Consider the following 20411-nt stretch of genomic DNA (forward strand, 5'->3'; position numbering starts at 1 on the left):
CAGTATGTGGTGACTAATTTTTGTAAAGTTCTTGTATGCATTGTAGAAGAAAGATTTCGCACAGCGATTTCTTTCTTACTTCCCAGCCTAACTGATCAACACTGAGTGATTTGCAATGGTATTAACAGGAAAAGAAACCACTTTATGATTTGTGACATCCATTAATTCTTTTCTCCTATTTCAAGTCCTTCGCAATGGAAATCAGAGATTCTGAGAGAAAGAGGCATCCGTCAAATCTCCTCCAAGAACAGATTTTCAGGGAGATCTGTCAGGGAGATCCAAATCAGGACACCTCAGGAGGTAATATAAGGTCCTTCCACTCCTTTGAGAATTCCTAAATTTCTCATCTTTTCTGTGTCCTTTTTTCTACAGCATCCCTCCTCCCATTTTACTGATTATGCTTTTTGAAATTCTGTCTCCCTCCCAGGGAAGAATAGAAGAAAGTTCTCTCTTTGTTTTGGGGGAGCAGAAACCAGGATTGAACCTCTAACTCAGGTAAGAGAAGAATATTCATTTACTAGATTTATCTTTTCCATTTCCAACAGGAAATCAGAGGATGTAGATAGCACAGGTAGTACAGTCATAAGTGTGAAAAATGGGCATGTCATTTTTTCGCGGTTGTACAACTTTGATCACTAAAAACTAAAAACTGTTGTTAGTTGAGAACTACAAGTAGTGTTTTCTACCATTTTGTCTTCAGCTTCCCCCACCCCAGCTGCCCCTCTGCCAGTGCTGCTGCTATGTGGCAAGGAACGTGGTGGGGTAGCGTTGGTGCCACCCCCTGCATTCTCAGCCCCCACCGTCCATCCAGATCCACCAGTTCCACCACACACTCTGCACCAGCAAAAACACATGATGGGAACCATGGCCTCCCCACACCCAAACACAGGCCGCAGTTCCTTCCAGGCACCATCTGGCCCCACACACATACTCACCTACTCCAATGAAGGCCATGCCCACTGCCCCACCCTCCCTGAGGACACTCTGAATTCTGGCTTATCTTGGGGGTAGGGCTTATATTCCGAGCAGCAGTACAATCCAGCTTTGCAAAAGGCTAAGAAATGTTTTCCTCAGAAAACATTCTCCATTTCCTTATTTACATGCCAGCCAATGGCTGACAATACCAGAAGCTTCCTTGCAATCTGAGCAGGGACAGAGTCTCTGGATGTTGATGGCACATCACACAGATGGTTTAGCTCTCCCAGCACTTCCATCAAAGTATTGGGCATGAGCAGGATTGCTCCTTCTCTGGACAACATAAGTCATTTCATAAAACACTACAAAGAATCCCTTCATCTACAGAAACATTTCTGATGGGTTAATAATAATAATAATTTATTAGATTTGTATGCCACCCCTCTATAAGGATTTGGGGTAGCTCACAACAGCAATAAAAATACAATAAATACAAATCTAATATTAAAAAAACAAGTTAAAACCCATTACTGTGGTCCCTCGATTTACGCGTGTCTGACTTTTGCGGAAAGCCTATACCACGGTTTTTCAATAAATAAATAAATAAAAATAATAATTTTGAAAACCCATGGTATTTTTTTATTTTTAAAATGTATTGTAAAAAGCCGTATTTAAATAAAAGCTCCGCTTCTGCCTCAGCCTTCCCCTTTAATTCTTGGAGCATTGGTATACTCCACTTGAAGAGACTTACTGCCACGCACTGCCGCCAATTTTGCTGCTGCCGATTTTGCTGCTTCAGGGCCCCTCAGCTGTTTGGTGGTCCACGTGTCTTCTGTCGGCCGCAGCGGCGGCAGGAGGCACAATTTGGGCAGCAGGGGCCAAGGCTCGGGCCCCTCACCAGACCCGTCTTCTTTCGGCCACCCTTTTCTTCCTCTCTTCAGCCCGGGACCCAGCTGCCGCCTCATCCGGAGGTCAGATGGAGTGGCACCCGCCCCGGGGTTTGCAAAAGGAGTGCCTCTCTGCTGCCGATGCCATTTCTCTTGAGAAGGTAGCCGCAAGAAATGTCGGTTTGGCGTGAATGGGGAGGATTGATGCCCTTTAAATTTAGGGCTTTTCTGGCTGGTGACTGGTGGGATTCCCCCCTCAACTGCCCTCATAAGGCTTAAAGCCAAGCCTTACTGCCGCCGATTTTGCAATCCCCGGGCCTCTCAGCTGTTTGGCGGCCCACGTGTCGGCCGCCGCTGCCAAGATTGTGTCTCCTGCCGCCACTGCGGCCAACAGAAGATATGTGGGCCACCAAACAGCTGAGGGGCCCAGCAGTGGCAAAATCGGTGGCGGCGGCAGTAGCAGGTACGTGATCTGTATGGCCTCCTCTCTAGCCTCTGCCACCACCATCTGCACCCAAGAGCACAGCAAAGCCCCCAGATTGCTGCCGCGTTGCCCCTGCGCGTTCTGCCAGGAATGGAGGAGGGAGGGGGGAGAAAGAAAGGAAGCATCTCTACTTCGCGGAAATTCGACTTTTGCTGGCAGTCTCAGAATGCATCCCCCGCGAAAATCGAGGGAACACTGCATTACTAAAAACAATCAATGCTACACAATCACACCACACTCAAATGCTACAAGTCAAAAGGGGGTGGATTAGTCCCCACATGCCTGGTGACATAAATGGGCGAGGAGGGTGGGGGCAATTTGAATCTCCAGGGGGAGATGATTCCAGAGGGCCAGGGCTGCCACAGAGAAGGCTCTTTCCCTAGGACCTACCAGATGACATTGTTTAGTTAACGGGACCTGGAAAAGGCCAACTCTGTGGGACCTAATTGACCACTGGGATTCGTGCGCCAGAATATGGTCCCATAGGTATTCTGGTCCGATGCCATGTAGGTCTTTATAGGTCATTACCAACACTTTGAATTGTGTCCAGAAACTAATCAGCAGCCAGTGCAAGCCGCGGAGTATTGACGAGACATGGGCATATCTAGGAAGGCCCATGATTGCTTGTGCGGCCACATTCTGCATGCTCTGAAGTTTCCGAACACTCTTCAGAGGTAGCCTCATGTAGAGAGCGTTGCAGTAATCGAACCGCGAGGTGATGAGGGCATGAGTGACTGTGAGCAGAGAGTCCCTGTCCAAATAGGGCTACACCTGGTGCACCAGGCGAACCTGGGCAAATGCCATCCTTTCCACAGCTGAAAGGTGATGTTCTAATGTTAGCTGTGGATTGAGGAGGATGCCCAAGTTGCGGACCCTCTCTGAGGGGGTCAATAATTCACCTGCCCCAGGGTAATGGACCTACAGATGGAATTGTCCTTGGGAGGCAAAACCCACAGCCACTCTGTCTTGTCAGGGTTGAGTTTGAGCCTGTTGACACCCATCCAGACCCTAACAGCCTCCAGGCACTGGCACATCACTTCTACTGCTTTGCCGACTGGACATGGGGTGGAGATGTACAATTGGATGTCATCAGCATACTGATGGCATCTCACCCCATGCCCTTGGATGATCTCACCCAGCAGTTTCATGTAGATATTAAATAGTAGGGAGGAGAGGACTGACCCCTGAGGCACCCCACAAGGGAGAAACCTCGAGGTCCACCTCTAACCCCCCACTAACACCGACTGTGATCGGCCAGAGAGGTAGGAGCAGAACCACTGCAGAAGAGTGCCCGCCACTCCCAACCCCTCCAGCCATCGCAGAAGGATACCATGGTCGATGGTATCGAAAGCCACTGAGAGGTCAAGGAACACCAAGCCAGAGGCTAAACCCCTTTCCCGGGCCCGCCAGAGACCATCCATCAGCGCGACCAAAGCAGTTTCCATGCTGTAGCCAGGCCTGAATCCTGACTGTAGAGGGCCTAGATAATCGGCTTCTTCAAAGGACCACTGGAGCTGGAGCAACACCATCTTCTCAACAACCTTCCCCATGAAGGGAAGGTTGGAGCCTGTACGGTAGTTGTTAAGTACATCGGGGTCCAGGGAGGGCCTCTTGAGGAGGGGGTGCACAAGTGCCTCCTTGGCTCTAGTAGCCACTCCTCCCTGCCTTCACATCAGGGTCACCATCAGGAATTTTGGGGCCCCATACAGCCTAAATGGCGGGGGGGGGGGGGGGGCCGCCATTTTAAAACTAGTAGTACTTTATTTTGTGACATACCAATTACGTATTAAATTTACCTTCCACAAAAAAAATTAAACCCTGCCCTGTTGCAGAACTTAGAGCACATAGAACTCTGCACATAGAACACAGTACATAGATTTCCTCAAGATTCACAGACTCAAACTGATCCCAAATAATCTTGGAAGATAATGCAAAAGTAGTTTTATCCTCCATATAACTTAAGAACTCTTCCAGCCTGGATTTATTCAACAGGGATATACAGTCACCTGCACATTTAAATGCTATTGTTAACACCATAAGTGTATTGAATTATTTTTTCTCCATGTAATTGTGTCTGATTCTTGGACACTTCCTGGACAAGTACTTGCAGGGGGTTTTGGCAAGGTTTTTCATAAGTTGTTTGTTATTGCTTCCTTCCCAGGACTGAAAAAATGACTGTTCCAAGGTCACCCTGCTCATAGTGTTTTGCTTTGCTATCTAGTTTGATACCTTAAAACCACTATTACAACAATGAAGCAATGGAATTACAGTTCAACACATAGGGTATTAGCTAGCAGAAACATGGACTAGATCAGTGTTTCCCAACCTTGGCCATTTGAAGATATCTGGACTTCAACTCCCAGAATTCCCCAGCCAGCATTGCTGGCTGGGGAATTCTGGGAGTTGAAGTCCAAATATCTTCAAGTGGCGAAGGTTGGGAAACACTGGACTACATGACCTTTGTTTCTTCAAACAGGTTTTATGCTTTTTTAAAGAAATAGCTCTTGAAGAAAGCTCTCATTTTAGCTTATTATGATTGCAATATACTGTATTGTACTAAATTATAGCTTATAGTCTTTTGCATTTTTCTGCAGAGCTTTTAAGAAAAACATAGAAACTAGAAATGAAATGTTAAGACACTGCTGATGGGTTTTAAAATATGCTCTTCCAAATTATAACAAGGATATTTCTTCAATCTAATCTTAGAAAGGAAGACTTCAGTTAGTGATAGAGAGTAAAAGCACGCCTTACTTTTTAAATTTTTTGGTACAAATAGAATTAGGAATGTGCAGCTCATTTTGGCTGCAATTATAAAGGAACAGTGATAATAGTTACTCATATAGGTAATTGCAAAAATGAAGCTGGAAAACATTCTCTTTTGCTTTTCAATGACTTTTTTCATATCATTTGAATGTTTATTTATGCAGAATCCTGTTGTAGAATAAACATAATTTCCATCATTCGCCACCAAGATCTTTATTAAACAAATGTATATGGCTGCTGGATTCACACATGACTCACTTATCCTTTGCAATTATTTTCTGATAAAAAGATGACTTGCTCTGATTCTGCAATAGCAAAGATGCTAAAATGAAGTTGAATTGTTTTGGTTTTTGAGGAAGAATATGTAAGATAATTTTTAGATTCTAAGTGATTTATTTCAACTATTTCCTAGTAGGAGAAGCAGCATGCTGGGGGAGTTAAGTCTAGTTTGACTTTTGGTAAAGTATCAATAATGGGGATAGTTTACTGAATTTTTAGCATTGCTATTTTTAATTAAAGTAAATTAGGGGTTGAATTCTGGGAATAAGAATTACTGATGACACACTATTTCGAGGCCATGTATTCATCAGTAATTCAGTCACAGTCTATCTTATCGCTGTTTGGTTTTTTCACCCCAGGGGAAAAAAACGGGTTGAATTTACCCTTACAGGACATGCATTGATAATGATCTTTTCTTTTAATGTTTTACATTTGAACCTTAACCTGTTTAACCCATTTATCTGCAATCACCCCCATCGCTGATATCTCAAAGTAATTATCTTTTTCCAGGAATCGCTCTTTCTTTTTTTTTTACTTGAGATGGTTTCGTCAACTCCTATCAGGGCATCACACACACTCCACCCCACCCCCACCGCGCTTTGTTTTTGCTTAAGCACTCCGCCACAGGATCACCTGGCTTTTCTCCATTTACCATTGGTTGCATCGGCCAGGGGGCGATTTAAGGGGAGGGGGGATAGAGGTGTGGCTGTCTGAGCAGCTCCGAGGCATAGCCCCCGCCTATGGTAATTCGACTCCCTCGCTGTCCTCTGGGAACGTGACGTTAAAAGCGGAGGACTCACCTTTTGGGCAGCGCTGTGAGGGAAGGCATGCGGGTTTATTTTTTTTAGTGTCAAGTCGTGAGAAAGTATTTTTTTTTTTTTAAAAAATATTTTTCACATTTCGGAACCGCCCCTCTCCCACTTCTCAAACTGGTCAGGGGAAAACTGCTGTGCCGTCTCTCCTGACACCATTTGGTGTTTTCTGAGGTGGAGGTTAAAGAGAGATCGCAGCAGGTCTCGTGCGGTTTCCGCTTTCGGTCACCTTCCCCTGCTGTTGGTCCCGTTTCACACTAACGACCATCCTGATGGCCCCAGCATATGGTGAGTGAGCGGCCTCCGACGGTCAATATTTATGTGCCGGCCCGGGCCCGGATGAGGCGAGCGCCCGGCCGCGCAAGCCTCGTTCCCCAATGCCGCATCGCCGCCACCCCGAAGGGGCTCTTACCTTCGTCGCACGCTTTATTCTGGGACCGGGAGGACGCGCTGCCAAAGGCTCCATCGGGGCTTCGAGTCCTGCCTCGCAAGGGCCAGAGGGCGCGCCTTTTTTGTTGGTGAGGCAGGCGGCAGGCAAGAGAGGGTCGGTACTGCGCATGTGCGAGGAGCAGCTCACTGGGCACAAATTACTGCAGGTGCCAGGAGGCCGGCCGACCGGGCCCCCCTCATGGTCGGGCCCGTCACACCACTCCCAGTAGTACCGCCCTATCGGCGGCCCTGCTTCACATATCAGGGGTTTTTCCAAAGCCCACCTGCCCATTGATTTTCTCAAGATACTGAGGGCCTTTTGATTGTGAATGGATTAATAGATCCAGAAGGAAGAGTGTTTTGATGATGGTTGGCTGCCTGGCTGGCTGGGTGTTTGGAAGTTCAGTTGATCCAGAAAGAAGCTGTGCTTATTTAACCTAAATGGCACTGAAAACCCTACAGAATCATTCAAGATAGCCACTTATCTTAGTGTGTATGTTTGCTTTCGTAATACATAGGAAATATCCTGCAGTCCCTCCTCATTCTGTTTTGTACTTTTTCTTCCCTTTCAGGAGGGTCTTCTGCTCTTTAAGGAGGTGGCTGTTTATTTCTCAGAGGAGGAGTGGTCTCAGCTGGATCCTCACCAAAAAGCTCTGCATTGGGAAGTCATGCTGGAGAATTATAAGAATGTGGCCTCTCTTGGTAAGGGTTTCCTAGTCTCCAGTCAGAGAGTTCAGAAAGCCATTTTGTAGTGAATGAGAGTAAAATTGAGATGAAAAAATTAATGCTTATACAGTGATCCCTCGATTATCGCAGGGGTTACGTTCCAAGACCTCCCACGATAATCGATTTTCCGCGATATAGCGGCGCGGAAGTAAAAACACCATTTTTGGCTATGGACAGCCAAAAACTACCCCTCTCACCGGCTTTCTTCGGACACGGGTCCTCCTGCAGCAGCGCTGGCAGCCACCGTTCCCCGTAGGCACCCGCCCGCCCGCCGTTTGCCCGCCACTCATCCACCCTCCCGCCGTTCACCCGCCCGCCCGCGGGCGAAGAGAAAGAAAACAAGAGAGGGAAAGTGAGAAAAAGAGAGAGAGCAAGAGGGGGAGAGATAGAGAAAGAGAGAGAATGACAGGAAAGAAAGAGAAAGAGACAGAGAAGTGATTCTTGGTGATGACGTATGACGTCATCGGGTGGGAAAAACCGTGGTATAGAAAAAAAACCGCAGAGTATTTTTTAATTATTATTTTTTGAAAAACTGTGGTATAGCGTTTCGCGAAAATCGAGACCGCGAAAATCGAGGGATCACTGTATTTTAATTTTGCTTGTAAAGCCTGCCCCTAGCATTTTTGCAAATATTTTTCAATTTATAGATAGTTCAGCTTGAAAACTGCAAACATTTTGGTATATTTGGTGTTGGATTACTAGTTTGAACATTTCTGAACATAATGAAAAGAAAATTGAACTGAAAAAATTGATGATTATTTGTTTATTTTTCTCTTAAAAGGGCCACCCCACCCCCCATTTTTTCAAGCATGCCACATAAATTTTTCTAGGCCCCTAATTCTGAATATTTTCAATAACTGTGGCATTGATGTACTAAAATGAACATTTCTGAACATAATGAAATGAAAATTGAACTGAAAGAAATGATGCTTATTTGTTTATTTTGCTCAGAAAAGGCCCCCACCAGGCTGTGCTCAATTTTTTCAGTTTATATACAAATTATGCTGTTCATTTCAAAATTACATACTTGTTTTTAATAAAATGGATTTTTTTCATAAAATTAGTTGTCTGGCCATCATGTACTTGCTTTTCAAAAGGATATTCCAAATATTTTCAACCAAATCTATATAAAAACTGAAAATAATGGCACACAGCAAGGCCGAGGGGTGTTGGCCCTTTTCTGAGCAAAATAAACAAATAAGCATCTTTTTTTCCAGTTCATTTCTATTTTTATTATCATCAGGAATGTTTAGTTTATTATATCAATACCAAAGGGGGGATTTTCTTTTGAGATTTGTAGCCTAAAAAAAAATAAACTGAGAAAAGTGCTCCAAATCATGGGGGGGGGGGGGGGGGGGCTTTTCTGGGCAAAATAAGCAAATAAGCATCCGTTTTCCAGTTCAATTTTCATATCATTATGTTCAGAAATGTTCAATCTAGTTTCCCAGTGAAAATAAATTTCAAAAACGTTGGAACTGGCAAGCTAAAAAAAATAAAATAAAGCGGCAATGATTGCACACAGCAAAAATATGGTTTGGGCTTTCTGAGTGAAATAAAAATATAAGCACCAATTTGAAACCGTGGGGAATATTTTTCTGATGATCAGCAATGTCCAATTTAGTAAATCAATGCCTACGGTATTAAAAATATTTTGGATTTGGAGCCTAAAAAAAAAAGTCAAGTGAAACAGATTGCACACAGCCGTGTGGGTGGGAGGCCCTACCTCTGAGCAAAATAAAGAAGCATCAATTTTTTCAGTTCAATTTTCATATCATTATGTTCAGAAATGTTCAACCTAGTATTTCAATGCAAAATGTTTTAATAATATTTTGATTTTGCAGCATGAAATATATATATATATTGAAATAATTGCACACAGCGGAGGGGGGGGTCTTTTATGAGCAAAATAAACAAATAAGCATCTGTTTTTTCAGTTCAATTTTCATATCATTATGTTCAGAAAAGTTCAAATTAGTATCCCAGTGAAAAAGGTTTTCAAAAAAGTTGGAACTGGCAGGCTAAAAAAAATTTAAAGTGCACACAGTCGTGGGGAGGGGGGGAGGCCTTATTTCTGAGCAAAAACCCCCAATAAGCATAACCTTTTTCAGTTTATTTCTATTTTTGTAATGATCATGGATATTCAAAATAGTGATCCAACACAAAAAGGTAAAAAAAGTTTCAAGTGTCATCCTGAACTAAATAAAAATGAACAAAAATGATAGGAGCAGGCTTTTACGAATGAAATAAACAAATAAGCATTAGTTTGTCCTCTCAATTTCACTTTCATTGTGTTCGGAAAGGTTGAAATTAGTATCCCAGTGAAAAAAGTTTCCAAAAAGACCAAATTTAAGTACCTAAAATAAACCTTTTTTGGTCCCAGTCGTATACGACCCGAACATTACAAGTGAGACTTTTTTTGCCCAGCCAAAACTAACCCACCCCCCCCACCCCCAAAATACCCCTAAAATCATACAAAATCATAAAATTTCAAATTCCAGATATGCAAGGAAAATTTTTTACAGGGTCTCAAACATGGCTTTGGGTCACATACGACCCGAACAGAACAGCAGGGTTTTTTATGTATTAGTCAGTTCTTATGAAAAGATCTCTAAAAAGATATCCCCTCCTCAGAGGGAGAAGGAAAAGTTCTGTTTTTCTACGGCTCTTAAGTAGGAAATAGATCTGTGGCATTCTGCGTAAATATATACTATTCAATTTGTTTTTATATTTATATTTTAACATTTTAGCGACAAAGTAATTTCTTAGTTGGAGGGAATGGCAAACTCCATCGTGCAGATTTCAACTATTTCGGCCGATGTGCTTCCATATCATTCAACCTTTTTGATTTAATGTCTGTTTCGAGATTTTACACCTCATACATAGAGATATTATAATTTCTATACCATGCCACAGTATAAGGATGCAAAAATGGAGTATATATAGAATTTGGCACAATACCTACATGCAATTAAAATGACTTCTGACAGAGTGATCTTTTCCCCTAACCTTTCTCTCATTTTCATTTTTCTTTCTTTTTGAAGGTGATAATGAGAATTACAATAAAATCTCTGGAGAACCAATCAAAGCATTTGGACAAGGAGTTGTAAGGAAGAAACTTGCAATTCAAACAGAATCCCAAAGGCAGGAAAGAAATCTGTCAAATAACTTGAAAAAGGAAAGCTCATTTTCGATTGTTGCTCAGATGCAGGAATTTACTGATCAACGAGGAAAACGAAGGAAGAAATATATTGGGAAAGGTGCAAGACACGTCAAAGAGACATTAGATGTCAATGGACCCTGTCCATCACAAGCCAAAGAAAGAGCCAATCTATGCAAAGGCAAAGAGAAAAATTGCATATTCACACTTTCTGAAGAAAATGAGTCTCTTGAGTCACAAAAAGGTTTTCACATTGATGAGACATCAAATAAATGCAATCAACATGGAAAGAATAAAAGGATCCACACAGGGGAGAAGCCATATAAATGCATGGAGTGTGGAAAGAGCTTCAGAAGAAGCAACCAACTTATATGCCATCAAAGGATCCACACACGGGAGAAGCCATATAAATGCATGGAGTGTGGAAAGAACTTCTCAACAAGCGGTAATCTTACACACCATAAAACGATCCACACAGGGGAGAAGCCATATAAATGCATGGAGTGTGGAAAGGACTTCAGAACAAGCGGTGATCTTACATCCCATCAAAGGATCCATACTGGGGAGAAGCCATATAAATGCATGGAGTGTGGAAAGAGCTTCAAAAGAAGCAACCAACTTATATGCCATCAAAGGATCCACACAGGGAAGAAGCCATATAAATGCATGGAGTGTGGAAAGAATTTCAGAACAAGCGGTGATCTTACATCCCATCAAAGGATCCATACTGGGGAGAAGCCATATAAATGCATGGAGTGTGGAAAGAGCTTCTCAATAAGCGGTAATCTTACACACCATAGAACGATCCATACTGGGGAGAAGCCATATAAATGCATGGAGTGTGGAAAGGACTTCAGAACAAGCAGTGATCTTACAACCCATCAAAGGATCCATACTGGGGAGAAGCCATATAAATGCATGGAGTGTGGAAAGGACTTCAGAACAAGCTATGATCTTACATCCCATCAAAGGATCCATACTGGGGAGAAGCCATATAAATGCATGGAGTGTGGAAAGAGCTTCAGAACAAGCAACCAACTTATCTGCCATCAAAGGATCCACACAGGGGAGAAACCATATAAATGCATGGAGTGTGGAAAGAACTTCTCAATAAGCCGTAATCTTTCACGCCATCGAAGTATCCACAGGGAAGGAGCCATATAAATGCATGGAATGTTGAGAAAGTACTCCAGCACACTCCATAGTCTTTTTTACCATAACATGATTCATCGACTGGAGAATGCCCAAAACAAAGATACATTTGAATGAGAAATGAAGTTAAGAAGTTAAGTAAAGATAATTAAATACTCTGTTACTTTATCCAGCTTCTGTCCAGCTAGCAGTTTGAAAACATGTAAAAATGCAAGGAGGAAAATAGGGACCACCTTTGGTGGGAAAGTAACAGCATTAGGCGTTTAGTCATGCCGGCCACCTGACCACAGAGACGTCTTTGGACAGCGCTGGCTCTTTGGGTTTGAAATGGAGATTAGCACCATTCTTTGAGCTGGAAATGACTAGTGCATACGTCCGAGGGAAATCTCTATGTTTACCTTAATTCAATTTCAGTTGTGTGGTTTTGTTCTAGCCATGTATTAAACTCTCTAGTTGCTTTACATATTCATAAAAACAAGATTTGTGAAAGGATTTGGAGGGGGCTTATTTCAAGGTGTGAGAGGCTCATGTTGGTTTGCAGCTGTTAATATTAGTTCTGGGTCAAGCTGGACAATAAAGAGACTGAAAAGAGCTGAGAGGCTAACTCAGTTCTTTTTCAACCCCTTCTTTCTTTCCATCTACATTCTTTCACTAGCTAAATCTCTCTCCACCCCACCCCACCCTGTCTTGTCACCTCCATATAATCTCTTCAAACCCTTAGGAACTTCAGGTCTTGTGGTTGGAACATTTTGTTCTGTTTATTTCATGATAAAGGGTTTGATGAATCCTAAATATGGTTGCTCAGGTTGGTCCAGGTGCTTTCTTGCTTCTCCAAGATATTTTGGGGTGATAGAGGTAAGCCAGAAGGGATTCGACCTGTAAGAAGCGAGAATGATAATCTAGAAAACAAAAAAGAATTATGTGTAGCATGGCTGAATAAAGGAGATGCGAGGGAAGACAAGATAGAAAGTGGATAGGAGAAACAAGCAAATTATGAGAGTAATTTAACTAAATAATAAGCAAACAAATTTAATAGTTGAAAGTTGCAGTTAGACTGAAAAGCTTACTCGGGTTTCAACCAAGGTTTAAAAACTTTTCTGTAACTTGTTCTTCCTGCCTATTTTTCTGTTCTGCTGTGTAGTTTTATGTCTATCCCAGGTTTGTTTAACCTAGCTCCCTGAACACAGAGGAGTCGCCTCTGACGGATATCCTCTTCACCTTTATACAGCCTAACTTCTGTTAAGAATCATGTTGCAATTAGCTAAAAAGTGGTGAGCAGGACAACTCAGTGAGTGTCGGTGAAATCCTAAGTTCTGAATCATGCATACATCACTCTCAAAGATGAAAATTTCCTAGAATGATAAGGTCTGTTCTGTCCTCGTTACACATTACTTTGTATGCAGCTTGACATGCAACTAAACCCAACTATCCAACAATAAAACAGACCCTGTGGGTAGATCTGGATGCTTTATTAAAGGAACAGGATGGGTGAAACTGGAAAAATAGAAATACAGGTATTCCTTGAGGTACGAACCTAATGGAGCCTGTCCATTAGGTTCGTATCAAAAAAAATGTGTCAAACGAAAAGAATAATAATAATAATAATAATAATAATTATTATTATTATTATTATTATTATTATTATTATTATTATTTATTAGATTTGTATGCTGCCTCTCTCCGAAGACTCGGGGTGGCTCACAACAATAATAAACAGTATATAGTAAACAAATCTAATATTGAAAAGAAGAAAAAATATCTAAAAGCCCATTATATAAAACCATACAACACAAGCATATCTATATAAAACTATATAAGCCAGGGGGAAATGTTTCAATTCCCCCATGCCTGGCGGTATAGGTGGGTCTTAAGCAATTTACGAAAGACGAAGGTGGGGGCAGTTCTAATCTCTGGGGGGAGTTGATTCCAGAGGGCCGGGGCCGCCACAGAGAAGGCTCTTCCCCTGGGGCCCACCAGACGACATTGTTTAGTCGATGGGAACCAAAGCAGGCCAACTCTGTGGGACCTTATCAGCCACTGGGATTTGTGCGGCAGAAGACGGTCTCGGAGGTATTCTGGTCCGATGCCATGTAGGGCTTTATAAGTACAGTATTACCAACACTTTGAATTGTGACCGGAAACTGGTCGGCAGCCAGTGCAAGCCACGGAGTGTTGGAGAGATGTGGGCAAACCTAGGTAAGCCCACAATCTGATTCAATTTAGAAATTTATAAAATTAAATTCATTAATTGAATCAAATGGCTTGTTAAATGAATGAAATATCTCATTTCCTGCAACTGATCACTTGTTTCCACCACTGGTCAGCTGATTCTGATTTCTGTCAGAAATTAGTTGTTAGGAACTTATTCTAGCTTAGTAAATTGTAACCTTAAATATTGGTTGTCATTCATGCAGAGATTGTTATGAAATGCACCTATTTAATATTACTATATGAGCAGAAGCCAATAACAAAGCTGCTCATATTACTATATGAGCAGAAGCCAATAACAAAGCTTCATCCGTAATATATGATTTCTAGCAGTATATCATATAAGAAGCAAACAACAAATATTGATTTGATCACTATGCTCCTTCATTTCCTTCTTCGGCAACAGATTTAAATGAGATTCTTGTGAGGATTATTTTTTCTAATGCCAGTACTTTAAATACAATGCTATTTACTAAATATAACATTGCCAAAATCTTCCCAATCAAGGAGCCCTCTTCTGGTCCACCATGGGAAACGCATCGTATAAAATATTTATGTAAATAAAATGATTTTGAAGTTTCTTTGGCAAGGGAAGAAAGTGAGGATTCATATAAAAATGTTATAAGATGCAAGACTTAGAGGTGGATTTGGACTTCCAAATTGGGAGCTATATTATCATTCTGCAGTATTGACATGGATGAGAAAATGGATTTTGTTAAGAAATACAAGACTTTTGACTTTGGAGTGACATGGTTTATAGTTAGGATGGCACGCATTTATATGGTGTGGAAGAAGTAAAATACATGGCTATTTCCCAAGATGTTGTATAGGGTGTTGGGAAAGATTAAAAGAGAAACTGTTCTGTCCTGTGCTGGCCCCAATAATTAGATGTACACAAATTGTCTAATTTATTACAGGATTTAATATATATAAAAGTTCCAACTGAGACATTCCGTGTCAAGTGGGTCATTTTTAAAGATCATCCCCACCTCACCATCTCAGATTTTGATGAAATTTGGCATATAGTTTCTTTATGACATAAAACTATGCTGTGCAAAATTTTAGAGGATTGAAGCTGTCCGACAGGATCAAACAGGGAACTAAAGATAGCCAAAATTTGGCAAAAACCCGTTAAGTACCAACTTTGATCTCTTATATTTTTTAAATAACTTGAAGGAAAGTGCTACAAATTGGAAGTCCTCATTGCAGTTGTGTACTTAGTAGACCTGCCAAAAATCTGCCTGAAAGGCCAAGTAATTTTGAAACTACAGCAGCCTGAAGATTGCTATAAATTCATTTTTCAGGATTTTTTTTGCAAAATTTGAGACCGAAACATGGAAAAAGTAAGAGGACTAGGTACATGGGATTTTTGACACTTTATAAAGCCTTACAAGGTTTGCAGGTTCTCCAAATATCTCCAACATACCACTACTGCTGCTGTGTTTACAGCTTCTAGAAGTTGGCCCAAAATGTCATTTTTGCCGACTCAGCATTTTGCAACCCTTTATTTGAGGTCTCCTAGAACTCCCAATTTTTAGTTTTTTGAACTAAAATTTTGTACAGCATAGTTTTATATCATACAGAAACTATGTGCCAAATTTAATCAAAATCTGAGATGGTGAAGTGGGGATCACTGGTCCAATTCACACGGAACGACCCAACAATTTATCCTTTGGCTAAAATCCCAGAGCAAACATAACACTGTAACAGTTACTAGTTGTAGACAGAGTTCCTAGATGAAGTCCTCAATAAATTTACTGGAGGAGCCAAAAACATTAGTAAAACCAAGAAAGTAACTGTTTAAATCCAAAATTGAAAAACAAGAGACTATACAAACTATACAAGAAACGGTGTTGTTTCCCTGCAACAAGGTGGGGCATGCCACACCCTTAAATAGTGTGAGGTCATGACCCAATGACCCAACAGCATTACCTCTTCCAGCCAATCAGGTGTCTCTCTTCCTTGACCTTTCCACTGTGACATCCAAAAGAGGTTCCATCTCTGCCTCTGATTTGCTGAGCCCTGAACCTGTGTGTCATCTGCTGATTGGATGAGCCTTGGACATGCTGTGTCATTCCTGACAGGAAGTGCTGAAGGCCCTGGCCCCTCATCACTGTCCCTGTCCCTGTCAGGTGCTGAAACCATCACAGAAACATTATTTGAAAATACCATTTTGGTTATAACGAAAGCACAACTTCACCCAAGTAGACTTATATTGGAGAAATGTTCCACAATAGAAGGACATTTTAACAGACAAGGTGGAATTGCAATCTAAGAACTGGAGGAACAAGGGATAAAGATGGATTGGTATAGGAGAATCCAGTCACGATAATAATAATAATAATAATAATAATAATAATAATAATAATAATAATAATTTATTAGATTTGTATGCCGCCCCTCTCCGAAGACGATACAATAAGGATGTTAAAACAGAGGGTATTAATTTAGAAATGACAGAATTAGATGAGATACTCACAGGAAGAGATGAAAGATCAATTGAAAATATGTATCATTATTTACTGGATATTGATTTAGAGCATGAATAAGTGAAAGACACAATGATAAAATGGGCAAGAAATTTCAGCCATACTATAGAACTGGATTGTTGTGAGCTGGTCAGGGATTTTGAGGATCAAGAGACGATTTTGAGGATCAACACAACTGTACTGTTGTGTTTCGCTATAAGTTGTGAGGCGTCCCAAGTCCACGGGGAGGGGCGGCATACAAGTCCAATAAATAAATAAATAAATCAAAGAATACTGGCATCTCAGGCCACTGTTCTTGCCATCTGATACCGAGAGTGAAAGTGAAGGGGAGTTAGAGACTGGAGAACCACCAGAGACTGTAGTACCCCCAGTTATGTTATTGAGTGAGTCAGAGGATGAGGGGGAATTAGTAGACCAGGGCCCCCTGTTAGATGCAAGGATCAGGAGAATGTGATCTAGGCATGAATAAGAGCCAGGGTGACGCAGCAAGTAAAGTGCTCTCCTGCAGGCCACTGAAGCTGACTGTAGATCTGTAGGTCACGCATTGAGATTTATAGCCCTCTGCCTCACAGCCCGGGGTTTTCTTATCAGCAGCTCATTAGAGAGAAGCTGCAAGTATGACATTCCTCAGAACTAAATCGTAAAATTGCATGCTTTGCTTTATCAATAGATTTGGCTTATAATCAAAGTTTGAATCAGTATGTATGGCTCTTTATATGTCATCGGTACGAGGCCCAGACGCAACATAGATAAATAGCAACAGCTTTGGGGGGGGGATTATAAATTAACAATGGCAATAGCATCCAAAGAAACTATATATGTTTTATAGATGGCACATGTCACCAGAAAGTATAGCTGAAATATTTAAAGATAAAACTATACATTGTTGGATATGTCAACAAATACCGGCCTCCTTTTATCATATGAGGTGAACATGTGCAGAAGCGTATAGGAACTCAATTCAAATGTGGATAGAAAAAATGGCGAAACAAGAATAAAACTGAAACCAGAGATATTCCTGTTGGGTATATTACCAGAGAAATTTAATAAAGAAGATACACATTTAATTATTCACATAATTACAGTAACAAGAATTGCATTTGCACAAAATTGGAAAGCAACAAAAGCCTCTTCTGAAGGAGAGGTAATTAAGGAAATACTGGATTGTGTGGAGAGGAATACATTGACAATGAAAATCAAAGACAAGAATATTATAATGTATGGGTGAAATTTTATGATTGCATAGAAAATGAATATGTAAAGAAGTTAATAACAATTAAATTGGAGGAAAATAGAGAATTAAAGGCGGTAGCCCCAGTTGAAAAGATTAGGTATTAAAGGTGGCAGCATTAAGATAGAAGTATATACTGTACCTAGAAAAAATAAAGTATATATTATTTGTATAGATATGAAAATGGGTATGTATATTTAAAAAGTACAAGTCTAAAAGTGGCACCAAAAATTTAATGAAGTAGGGGCTATATGTAACCAGTCTGTTATTAAGGATGGGCCATCATTCCCGGCCCTACCAGAACGGGTCGGGAGCACGCCACTATGGCCCCTTGCGCGCGCCCGAGATTCAGCTTCTGGGTAGAAGTGAAAATAACCCAGAAACAGGCAAAAAGGTAAGTGCCCACTCGTCGCAGCCTGTCACCCTTCGCTCCCCCACCGCCCACTCGCCACCGTTCACCCCACATGGCAGCTTCCCCCTCACCCGCTCTGCCGCCACGCCTCCCCCTTGCCACTCCACAGGCCTATCACGCCGACTTCCGCCCCCCCCCCCCACTGCCCGCTCTGTCGCTGCACCATCCCCTCGCGGCCCCACGTGCCTTTCATGCTGGCTTTCCCCTGCCAGCTCCCGGCCACCGCACTGCACTGTGAGCGGCCCACCCGGCCCTTACCTTGCTCCGGTGACCTCCTGCAGGGGCGCTGAGAGCATGCTGGTTCGGTGGCCCTGAGCTCCAGCCACATGGCCTGCTCTGCTCTGCCGCGCCACAGGCATCTCCTGTGGCATGAGAGAGCAAGTGGATGGACAGAGCTGGGGCACCTTGCTTTTGTCAACTGCTGCTCTAGGCGCCATAGCGAGATTCCAGCTGCTGCGCATGTGCAGCAGCTGAAATCTTGCGAGCAGATGTCTTTCTGGCAGCAAAAATTACCTGTTTCCATGCATGCGCAGAAGCAAACAAGCCGGTAATATTTGCTGCCGGAATCTCTCCGATTGCCTGTGCATAGCGCATACACGCCCACCATTCAACCAGAACAAGCCTACACACTGTTTCCCACAGGGGAACGAAGGTCCCGGGCATTCCGGCTTCTGCCCATGCCTGTCTGTTACCCATAAAATTAATTAGGATTAGAATTACTCAGGGAAGGGATAAGAGGGAGGAAGAGAAGATAGAGAAGGAAAGTGAGGGAGAAGGGAAGGAGGGAAATAGGAAGAGGGAGAGAAAGAAAGTAGAGGGAAGAGAGGAAGATGCAGGGGAATGTTATGAAATATTGAGGGAAAACAGTTTACTAAATAGATAGCAATGGGATATTCTGATTAATTGGATAGAAATGTATAACTATTCATATCTTAGTATAATTCATGGTATATGCATGGGGGTATATATAGATTGTGGAGGAAAAATAAAAGCTTTTCTTTCTTTCTTTTTTTTAAAGGTAATGCAACATTTATCCGCTCTTTGCATGAGAATCTTCCGTGCACAAAAAATCCACCCCGGGGGGTGGAAGGCAATTCAGCTTTGGGGCCCTATTATAAATTGAAAAGGAAATGACATCATTCAATTTTTGCCATTCTAGGAGGCTGGACTCTCTCTCCCTCTTTAACCCTTTGAGCTCAGCAGGGAGTTAGAAAGGCGTCCGGAAGGTCTTGAAGATCCAGAAGTGGGGAAAGTAGGTCTTTCTGTGTTTGGGATGTCTGTGTGGGGGTGGGTGGACGTTCTTCTCTCATAGAAAGGGAGGCGGAGGGTTCTCACTTTCAGAAAGGTAAGAAGAGACACGTGGCTCATCCAGGTCCACCTTGTTGAATTTTAGGAGTGGGAGACATCCACCCCCAGACCCCACGTTTCCCTCCCGCCTAGCTGCCCTTTCCCATGAGTTTAACAGGCAGGGGGGAAAGTAGAGACCCCGCACGCTGCCCTCCGGAATTAATGGAGAGCCTCAGAAATGAAAGTGGTGGTGGTGGGGAACCTGGAGAGTCCTTCACTCCCCATTTGCTGGAGAAAGCTCCTGTGTAGGCGGAGAGCTTGCATGGCAAATCTCAAGCAGGAAGTAAGAAATACGTTTGCAAGGAAGAGATTTGCATGGCAAATCTCAAGCAGGAAGCAAGAAATATGTTTGCAAGGAAGAGAGGCAAAAGATGATGCCTACAATCTCACTGTGTGCTGGATGACACTAAACTAGGTTTGGATCCCCTGCAGTTCAGTTTGTCTTAGGAAGGTAGTAAACCAACATCCTAAACCAGGGTCAATTGACTGGCATTTCATTTTATATGAACTGAGGTTTCATGCTATGTTGTACATTTTTAAAAAGCAAGTCTCCCCTTGTGAGTAAAAAGAAATTGAAATGATCCAAAATGCCAAATACTGTACACAGAATTTTCTTGATGGAAGACATCATTTCACCAGCTCTGAGAATACTTCTTCTAGAAGGGGATGAATGTTGATGTGGTCCAATCCACTACTTTCTGGTTGTTTCAATATATCCTCCTTTCTATAAGACAGGGGCCGTCAACCTTAAATACTCAAAGAGCCATTTGGATCCTTTTCCTAGAGAAAACAAAAGACCGGGAACCACAAAACCTGGGTGGGCATGGCCAACTCTATGTCACTCAATCCCACCAAGTCACATGACCCCCCCCTTCCAGCTACGCCTACCCAGGGTTTGTGGCTCTCTATGTTTTCTTTTCTATGGGAAACAGGTATCTATCTCTCTTTTTTTCCCCTCTCTCTTTCTCTCCATCTGCGTGCATGCGGGGAGTCCCTTAAGTGAGCACCAAAGCACCAAAGAATTAGCTTCCTGACGCTCCAGACTAGATCTTATGCCCTCACCGCTGAGCCAAAGGGCTGCGGGATGAGGGGGGACCTCTCCTATAAGAATATCACAAAA

At 42.3% G+C, this 20411-nt stretch overlaps 1 pseudogene; it reads left to right on the top strand.

Annotated features, from left to right (window-relative positions):
- Positions 1-20411, top strand: part of LOC139160360 (zinc finger protein 721-like) — a 56934-nt pseudogene that overhangs the window by 26283 nt on the left and 10240 nt on the right.

This window comes from Erythrolamprus reginae, chromosome 2, assembly GCF_031021105.1.
Source record: "Erythrolamprus reginae isolate rEryReg1 chromosome 2, rEryReg1.hap1, whole genome shotgun sequence".
Lineage (NCBI taxonomy): Eukaryota > Metazoa > Chordata > Lepidosauria > Squamata > Dipsadidae > Erythrolamprus > Erythrolamprus reginae.